General features: G+C 46.2%; 1 protein-coding gene across 1 annotated transcript in view; it reads right to left on the reverse strand.

The window, feature by feature from the left end:
- ACTA2 (actin alpha 2, smooth muscle) overlaps positions 1-68 on the reverse strand; it is a 52,840-nt gene extending 52,772 nt beyond the window's left edge. Inside the window, exon 1 of the mRNA XM_067552808.1 lies at positions 48-68. The gene's annotated coding sequence lies outside the window, so the exon portion shown is untranslated. The remainder of the gene's footprint in view (positions 1-47) is intronic.
- Between the last annotated feature and the right edge of the window lie 9,766 nt (positions 69-9,834).

Raw genomic sequence — 9,834 nt, forward strand, 5'->3', positions numbered from 1 at the left:
TCGTGTATCCAGGGTCAACTGGGTTAAAAGAAGAAAAAACTAGCTACCTGGGCTGTCTGTGGAGTGAAGTCTCCCATCTCGCATGACTTCTGTGGAGGGCTCTCCCTTATCATTGAAGTCCAGGAACTGTTTTTCCCTCCCCACTCACTGAATCTATGCATCTTAATGTTAGGCTGAGAATTTTCAGCTTGATGAATGTTGCTCTTCCTCCTGACTGAGCTTTTCTGGTCACATGATGCCTTTACAGGTTTTTCTTTGACTCACTGACTATCAGTCCTCCAACAGTAACTGCAGCCTGTGTTAAGGCATCAGGGGTACGTTAGTCACACTCAGTGCATCGCCTGACACTGCTTCCATGAACCTGATTGCTACTATACACAAAAAGTATGGACTTGATTCTACACTGGTCTGCACCTTGTGCCTTTGCTCCCATTTACACCTGTTAAAGGGGTTGTAAACAGAAGGGTAGCACTTTGCTCAAGTGTAAATGATTACATGGGTGCAGTGCAAAGGAGCATCAGGTGCTGTGAATCAACTATAGAGCAAGTTGGAGCAGCTCTGTAAACCTGAGGTCAGTATTAGGGGTCTGCTACTAATGATCATGCTGCAAGTGAAATACAGTAAATCTTCCAATTTTCCAGGGGCTGGGAGGGCTGTGAAGGAAAGTGTGACCTGAATGGATCCCAGAGCTAAAGCCAGTGTGAAAGAGATAAATCTGAGTCTAAAATGAGAGGCAATTCTCTCAGTAAGGTATCTCTGAGAAATTTCAGCCATTCTTGGTTCTGTCCATGGAGTTTTTATGGCTATAGAGCCTGCATCTAGTTTAGGATCCACAACTCCATCTCAATTCTTATGTGGAACATGCATGCTGAACATTTGAAAACATCCTGACAAGTGTGGAGCAAGACTTCACATGTGGTACATACCTAGACATTTAAAATGACCAACACACATGTATTAATGCCAGTCAGTAGGCTGATGTCGAGGCAGAGTGTCAAAACACCCACAATCTTCCTCACTTTATAGGAACCTCAAGTAGCCCTCTACTAATTGCAACTGCACCTAGGAGACCAGTGATCTAACTTCTGTGTTCATTCCTTTGCACATGATCAGGAGAGTTGCTGAGCTGAACTGCAACGGGCACACACATCTCATGCCCTTAGGACTGATTTTGTGTCCCCTCTCCCACACTGTAGCTCTTTTATGCTGTTCCACTACCATAAAGGGGATGGAATGACTTCCTAGGAATTCCAACGTGTAGGAGTAGCATAGGGCTAATATGAACTGGCCTATGCTACTTTTCTATGCAGTCCCAGTGTAGGTGAAGAACAAGAAGAAGGGAGAGAGTGGCTGGAACATTCTATAATCTGTCATGCCACAGTGGCCATGCCAGACTCCTAGAGCAGGCCTGAATTAGGAAGGCACTAAAAGTAGTTTAAAGGCACATCTACATCCTCACCTCTTGGGCTCTCATTCTGGCTTCACTTACCAGAAGGTGCAGCACAGATTACAGCCCGTCCCCTTTATTTTTTTGACCAGTGCGAACTATGGGTGCCCATTTCTTAAGGCTGGAGTGGGTCAAACAGCTTAGCCAGTTCGGAACAGAGCGGCCTTAAAATGAACATGCCAAACCTCTTACATGTGTAGCAATTAAATGTAGTTTAGATACAATGGAATTTCCCAAACAAGCACTGTCAGACAGATTGGTTACAATAAAAAAAACCCCTGAGGAGTGAGTCATTTTCCTTCTGAGAAGGCTGCAGATCTGAACCCAGAATACTATTAAACCTGCTACTCATTACACCTTTATTTTTTAAACTGCAACATGGGGCTGCCACAGATCAAGTGACTATACTGGCGGGCCAGAGGTTCGTAACGATTATAGTTACACTTTAAAGCACCTTTTACGGATAATGGCTATATCATGCACAGAGCCAGACATTCAAAATGCCTCAGCATTGGGTAGAGCTCAGTTACAGACAGACTGGGGAGAGTTCAAGTGAGAGCACCAGAAGGGATAGAATGGTTAGAAAATGAACCCTACTACACATGGAAAGCTAAGAGAACTGAACGTGTTCAAGCTAAAGAAAAGCAGACAGGAAGGAGAAACTGAAACTCTCTGTACATGCATAAAGTGCCTTAACGTGTGGAGACAGAATTATGAAAGGAAACTGTCCTGAGGAGACAAACTGTGCAAAACACCTATTAAAAAACAAAAATACAGATTTGCATTTGTTCAAAAGCATTCCCGGATAAGCAGGTATTTTCAAAAATCCTTACAAATGCCTAATGGTTTGAAAACCAGCTCTCTCCATAAGAGCTAAGAAATGCAGCATTATGCTCTGACAGGCTGTAAAGCTTCTTTAAAAAGATAGCACTGTAAGTGAAATCCCTTTAGATGGGTGCGAGCATTTTGCAGTGCCTAAGTCCTTTCATGGATCTCACCTCCTGTGCCCAGGGGAAAAACCACTCCTCTGACTCTAGAAGCTCTGTAGCCAGTTCCTGGGGCCAAGAAATGGCTATTCTCCATAGCACGCTACCTGCCAATGCTTACGTGGGCTATTACTGTGGAGGTTTAATGCTCACAGTGCTTCAGAGAGAGGGTTTTGGAACAAATTTGGATGGAGGAGCCAACAAAAGAAGAAGCTGATATGAGCCATCTTTCCACAGGAATGGGAGAGGCTGGACAACAGCCCACAGGAAGAGTTTCCAGGAAACCCAGGAATCACAGCATAAGGAGCTAATGATCCCTGCCTCCTAAATGCCTTGCAGAGATATTGGTATGCTTGGGTTGTACCACGGGAAGATAAAATATGGCCCATAGTTTGGAGACAGTAAGGTAAGAGAAAGATGGAAGGTTGATTTCACCAATCTGGCTGTTTTAGATGCACTGCCTCCCAGTTCCCCCTCTTGGGATATTTATAGCACGTCCAGCGCTGTGGTATCTGTGCACCTTCAATCATTACATAAATCTGGCAGGTAGGCTGCCCCTGGAGCCTTAGACTGCCCCTTTGGGTCTTTCTCTCTGTTACCAGGCACGTGTGGATGGATTTCCCTCTAGTGCGCAATCTACAAAAGCAAAGATGGAAAGGTGGGTTTCCATCGAGCCCTGAAGTTTCTAAAACTCATGGGCATTCTGAACTGTTGGGCCAGGCACTAAGAAAGCTCTGGTCCCTCTTCCCATTAGCCTCACTCACATCAGGGGCAAATCGGTGTTTCCTGTGGGCTGCAGCTCTCATGTTAGGTTTCACTGAGAGAAAAAGTAAATCCCTCAGATAGCCCTGACCAAACCGATGGAGGGTCATGAAGATAGCGAATAGAACCTTGAATTGAATCCAGTATTTAGTGAGGAGTCAGTGTTGTGTCTAGGGCTATGTCTATTGGTGGTGGTGTGTAGTGTGCATGGAGGTACATGCTGCAGTGAAAAAGCAGGCTGCCTCCAGACTGCGGTGTGTAGCTACACATCAGTGAAAAACTCTGCAGAGGGGAGGAAGCGGGGAAAAGCTTCAGTAACTTCCCACTTCTGGAGCCTTTCACTGTGGCAATGAAAGTCTCTGGCAGAGGATGGGCAGCGGAGGAAGGCTCAGCCTTTCCCCACCGTCCACACCCTGCTACTTGTCTTTCCCTGCTGCAGGGAAAGGCTCTGGCAGTGGGGAGGCAGCAGGACATTGCACTGCTAAAAACAGCAGTGTGGACTGGGAGGCAAGGCGTGGGGGGTACAGTAGGGTACCAACACGCCTCAGGCATGTCTTTACTTGCCTAAGCTGTGCCTCATAGTTTATGTGGTTAGATACACCCATCCCGGGGGGAGAGGGGATGTACTTATGTATATACAACACATGCTGCTGATAGAAGCTTGTGGTACAGATGTACTTGCAGTGCCACAGTGGTGTGTGTTATGATGTGGCTCTGAAGGGAAACAGACATTTTTCTGCCAGCTGGTTTCCTCTTACTCTGGGACAAGATAAAAAAGGATCAGTTTTCACTATCCAATTAAATATTTTCTGTATCTCAATCATGTCTCTTTTACTCGTTTTTCCTTCCATTTCTGTAGTTGTTCCGACCACTCTGTGAACTATTTTGATCGATAAATCAAGTTGAGTTAAAATAAACTTAAAAAACCATAAAGAAAAATCCAATTTTCTGTTATTTTTGTTCAATGGAAACAAAATGCCATTTTTTCCCCTCAGACAACTAGATTTATCTCCTTAAATGTTTTAGTCTTAAATTTAATTGCCCACCAGATGGCAATGTGTACCAAGAGTTTCCATACCAATGATACTAGATTTTCTGCTGATCCTGTGACGCTACAACTACAAAAATCCACTTCAGACAAGACCTGAGGCTGTTCTCTTTTCATCCCCAACTGGATAATACATGAGGAATTCCACAAGCATACAGTTCTGGTATTGTGGGAGAACTTTTCCTCCTCCTGCCAGCTTTTCTGTAGAGGGAAGGATTTGTCCCCATCAGGAAGTTTTCCTGATATACAGCTTAAGTTTTCTTTTTAATTTCATCCCATTGCAATCCAAGAGCTTTAGTCCACCCCCTGTCTCTCAGGGAGTGAATTGGAATTTGGTACTTAGGAATCGTTCTTCAAAGGGATTCACAGTGCTGAGTAGAAGACCCTACTCCACAAGTGGAATTTTAAGATCCCAGGATTGTGCTTCTAATCAGACCTTCTTGCACACTCTAAATAATTCCTCTCTCCCTTCTTTGCAGTTGTAGACAGCTGCATTGTCCCTCCCTGAGTCATCACCAGGCCAGGCTAAACCTAATCAATTCTTAATATCCCTGGAATCAATCCCTGTAAGTCCCTCATTTTTAATGAGCTTCTTTGAGCTCCAAATTGTCTGCCTCCATTTAATGTAAAGCTTAATTCGCATCGACCTGGAATAACAAGTGCCCGAGGTTCTGCTCGCTCAAGGGTTGTGAGACTAGGTTGATTTCCAACACGTTCCTCATCGACTGGATGGGGACCCTCATGTACTCATTCCCACCCATTCCACTCCTGCCCAAGGTCCTTCTGAAAATAAAGAGGGACAGGGCAAACGTTATACACATCGCTCTGGCCTGGCCGAGATAGCACTGGTTCAGCATGCTGCTGGACCTCTCAATCGCCCCACCCCTGGAGCTCCCGAGGCGACACGACCTTCTCTCCCAGGACCATGGTCACCTGTTGCACCCAGACCTGGACTCCCTGCACCTCACGACCTGGAGGCTCTGTGGCTGATGGAGGGAGAGAGACCCTGCTCGGCACAGGTCCAACAAGTCCTGCTTGGCAGCAGGAAACCTTCCACACTGGTTGTGTATCGGGCTAAGGGGAAACAGTTTACCTCTTGGGTGGAGTCCCAGGGCATTCCGCCCAGCCTCTCACCTGTACAGGCGATCCTGGAGTAACTGATCCAGCTAAAGCTCCAGGGTCTGGTGCTGACCTCGCTGAAGGTTCACCTGGCGGCCATTTCAGCCTTTCATCAGCCGCTAGAGGGGAGATCCCTGTTCTCCCATCCCATGTCGGTCAGGTTTCTCAAGGAGGTGGAGAAGCTTTATTCGCAGGTCCGTGTCCCGGTGCCTCCCTGGGATCTCAACCCGGTCCTCTCGAGATTCATGGACCCCCACTTCAAAGCCATGGCTTCATGCCCTCTGCTCATGCTTTCATGGAAGGTAGCCTTCTTGGTGGCCATTACCTCACCTAGGAGGGTCTCCAAGATTAGGGCCTTGACATTGGAGTCCCCTTATACAGTATTCTATAAGGATAAGGGGCAGTTGAGGCCGCATCCAGCCTTCCTGCCCAAGGTGGTTTCCCAATTTCATTGTAATCAAGATATTTTTCTCCCCATATTTTTTCCCAAACCTCACGGTTCGGAGGAGGAGAGGAGATGGCGTTCGCTGGACGTGAGACAAGCCCTGGCCTTCTACATCAAGCGTACAAAGCCATTCCGGAAATCAATGCACATCTTCATCGCAATGGCTGACTGGATGAAAGGATCACCTGTCTCCACCCAGCACATCTTCTCGTGGATTACATCTTGCATCAAGTTCTGCTACGAGCAGGCGAGGGTGCTGCTTCTGGGAACCATCACAGAACACTCAACCAAGCCTTGTCTACAGCCTTCCTGGAGAGAGTGCCCCTGCAAGACATCTGCAAAGCTACCTCCTGGTCGTCGGTGCGTACCTTCATGTCACACTATGCCATCATTAAGCAGGCGAGAGAGGATGGAGGATTCGGCAGAGCGGTGCTGAGGCCAGCTCACTGGTAATTCCTACCTACCTCCGAAGGTATTGCTTGTTAGTCACCTATAGTGGAATGGACGTGAGCAAGCACTCGAAGAAGAAAACAAGGTTACTTACCAGTAACTGATGTTCTTCGAGATGTGCTGTTCATGTCCATCCCCCCCCCCGCCCCCCCCGTCCCTGCTGCTGGAGCTGGCAGAAAGAAGGGACTGAGGGGGCGTGGGGCCGGCAGTGTGTCATATACCGTGGAATGTGCACGGTGCTCCAGGGGGTGCCGGAGCTGGCCCTACGGGATCTGCTAAGGGGAAAAAAGTCCCAGGAACCATGCACAGAGGCGTGCACACACCTATAGTGGAATGGACAGAAGCAACACATCTCAAAGAACATCAGTTATTGGTAAGTAACCTTGTTTTATATTATCTTATATTATTTAAGAAATCCTATAAAAGCATGTAACTACATACAATGGAATTTCCCAAAGAAGCACTATAAGATCTAGTGGTTAAAATAAAAAGCCCCTGAGGAGTGAGTCATATTTTCCCTCTGAGAAGGCCACAAACGTGAACTTAGAATATTATTAAACCTGATAGTCATTACACTTTTATTTTTTACACTGCAACATGAGGCTGCCTAATAAATAGAGTGAATGTAATAGTGGGGCAGAGGTAGGGTTCATTACAACTATAGTAACACCTTAAAGCATCTTTTACACTAAAGGTTAATGGCTATTTCATGCACAGAAACAGACATTCAAAATGCCTCTCAGCATTGGGCAGAGCTCAGTTACAGAGAGACTGGGGAGAGTTCAAGTGAGAGCACCAGAAGGGATAGAATGTTTGGAAAATGAAACCTACTACACATGGAAAGCTAAGAGAACTGAACGTGTTCAAGCTAAAGGAAATCAGACAGGAAGGAGAAACTGAAACTCTCTGAACACGCATAAAGTGCATTAACGTATGGAGACACAATTATGAAAGGAAACTGTCCTGAAGAGATGAACTGTGCAAAACACCTTGTCACGTTGGTTGGCTTGAGGGGGGAGGCATTTGTTGTATTGTTTAACATCAATATGTCAGCATCATAATAATTCATGTGCGATATGCCATGTCAGGTACTGTTAGAAAGGCTATAATGTGCTAAGTAAGATGATGATGTTTATGTTCATGTCTTATATGTGAGATGGAAGTTATGGATATGTTTGATATATCAGCCTTTCAAATTGTGCTGTCTGGGTAACGACTCAGACAGGATAGCTGCAGAACAATAGCCTGCTTAATGGTCCATTAAGACATTCCCAGGTGCAAGGGACCCAGGGGGAGAAGCCAGGGATATACCTAATGAGTCACCAGGACTTCCCCAGGTGACTCTGGACTACTTGCCCATGTGACCCTGGACTTCATTTTAGTTCCTGTAAAACTCCACAAACAGCATGGCCAGAGCCAGGAGGTATATAAGGCAGAGGCCTGGGGAATCATTTTGTCTTGCAGTCGGGATTCAGCTTCAGCTACCAACCTACCTCTGGATCAGTTCATCTGCAACTGAACTGAAGCTGTGAAACAAAGGATTGAGACCCATCCAAGTACTGGATGTATACTGGAGGACTATATAATACCTGCAAACTCCACAATTCTTCTAGAAACCTAATGCATATGGACTTTCAAGGCATTTGTATGTATCTGATTACTTTAATCCTTTAACATTTTTCTTACGGTTTCTTTCTTTCTTTTTATAATAAGCCTTTAGTTTTAGTTACTCAAGTATTGGCTGGCAGCGTAGTATTTTGGGTAAGATCCAAACTTATATTGATCTGGCACTGTGGCTGACCCTTTGGGGTCAGAGGGAACCTGTTTAGTAAAGAGCATAGAGTTTAAATAACTGGTCTCTTTACTGGACCTAGTGGCTGATTGGGAGCCGGAGACTGGAATGCAGTAAAGGGCGCTGTGTGTATTTGTATGCTGTCTTCTCGATAACCAGCGTGGGGAATCAAAAGCACAGTTTGTGACTGGTTGGGAAGTCTGACTTCAGTGCCACCCACCAGTGTTGGGAGAATCTGCTCTCCTTTTACATCCTGCCCAACTTTGGCATTCTCAGGTGACTGCCCTAGGCACGAAAGAGTCACACACCTATTAAAAAAACCCAAAAGTACAGGTTTGCATTTTGTTCAAATGCTTCCCCGGATAAACAGGTATTTTCAAAATCCTTAACATACCCAAGCTGCCATTGGTTTGAAAACCAGCTCTCTCCATAGGAACTAAGAAATGAAGCTCTGAGCTCTGAGGGTCTGTAAAACTTCTTTTAAAAGATAGCAATGTAAGTGGAAGGCCTTTAGATGAGTGTGAGCATTTTGCACTGCCAAAGTCCTTTCATGGATCTCACTTCCTGTGCCCAGGAGAAAACCACTCCTCTGACTCTATGGGATAGGAGCTCTGTAGCTCAATTCCTGGGGCCAAGAAATGGTCATTCTCCATAGCATGCTCCCCGCCAATGCTTACGTGGGATATTAGTGTGGAGGGTTAATGCTCACAGTGCTTCAGAGAGAGGGTTTTGGAACAAATTTGGTTGGAGGACCCAACAAAAGAAGACGCTGATATTAGCCATCTTTCCACAGGAATGGGAGAGGCTGGAAAACAGCCCACAGGAAGAGCTTCCAGGAAACCCAGAAATCACAGCATAAGGAGCTAATGATGCCTGACTCCTAAACTCTTTGCAAAGGTAGTGGTAGGCTTGGGTTGTACCACGGGAAGATAAGATATGGCCCATAGTTTGGAGACAGTAAGGTAAGAGAAAGATGGGAGGTAGGCTGCCCCTGGAGCTTTAGACTACCCCTTTGGGTCTCTCTCTGTTACCAGGCACGTGTGGATGGATTTCCTTCTAGTGAGCAATATACAACAGCAAAGATGAAAGGTGGGTTTCCATTGAGCCCTGAAGTTTCTAAAACTCATGGGCATTCTGATATGTTGGGCCAGGCACTAAGAAAGTCTGGCCTCTCCTCCCATTAGTCTCACTCACATCATGGGCAGGTTCGTGTTTCCTGTGGTCTGCAGCTCTCATGATAGGTTTCAGTGAGAGAGAAAGAGTAAATCCCTCAGATAACCCTGACCAAACCTATGGAGGGTCATGAAGATAGTGAATAGAACCTTGAATTGAATCCAGTATTTGGTGAGGAGTCAGTGTTATGTCTAGGGCTACGTCTATTGGTGGTGGTGTGTAGTGTGCATAGAGGTACATGCTGCAGTGAAAAAGCAGGCTGCCTCCAGACTGCGGTGTGTAGCTACGCATCAGTGAAAAGCTCTGCAGAGGGGAGAAAGCGGGGAAAAGCTTCAGTAACTTCCCACTTCTGGAGCCTTTCACTGTGGCAACGAAAGGCTCTGGCAGAGGATGGGCAGCGGAGGAAGGCTCAGCCTTTCCCCACCGTCCACACCCTGCTACTTGTCTTTCCCTGCTGCAGGGAAAGGCTTCTGCAGTGGGGTGGCAGCAGGACATTGCACTGCTAAAAACAGCAGTGTGGACTGGGAGGCAAGGCGTGGGGAGTAGAGTAGGGTACCAACACGCTTGAGGCATGTCTTTACTCTACTTGCCTAAGCCGTGCCTCACAATCCA

The sequence above is a fragment of the Emydura macquarii genome, unplaced genomic scaffold, assembly GCF_026122565.2.
Source record: "Emydura macquarii macquarii isolate MOO-44397 ecotype Brisbane River unplaced genomic scaffold, CSIRO-AGI_Emac_v2 contig_1390, whole genome shotgun sequence".
Classification (NCBI taxonomy): Eukaryota; Metazoa; Chordata; order Testudines; family Chelidae; genus Emydura; species Emydura macquarii.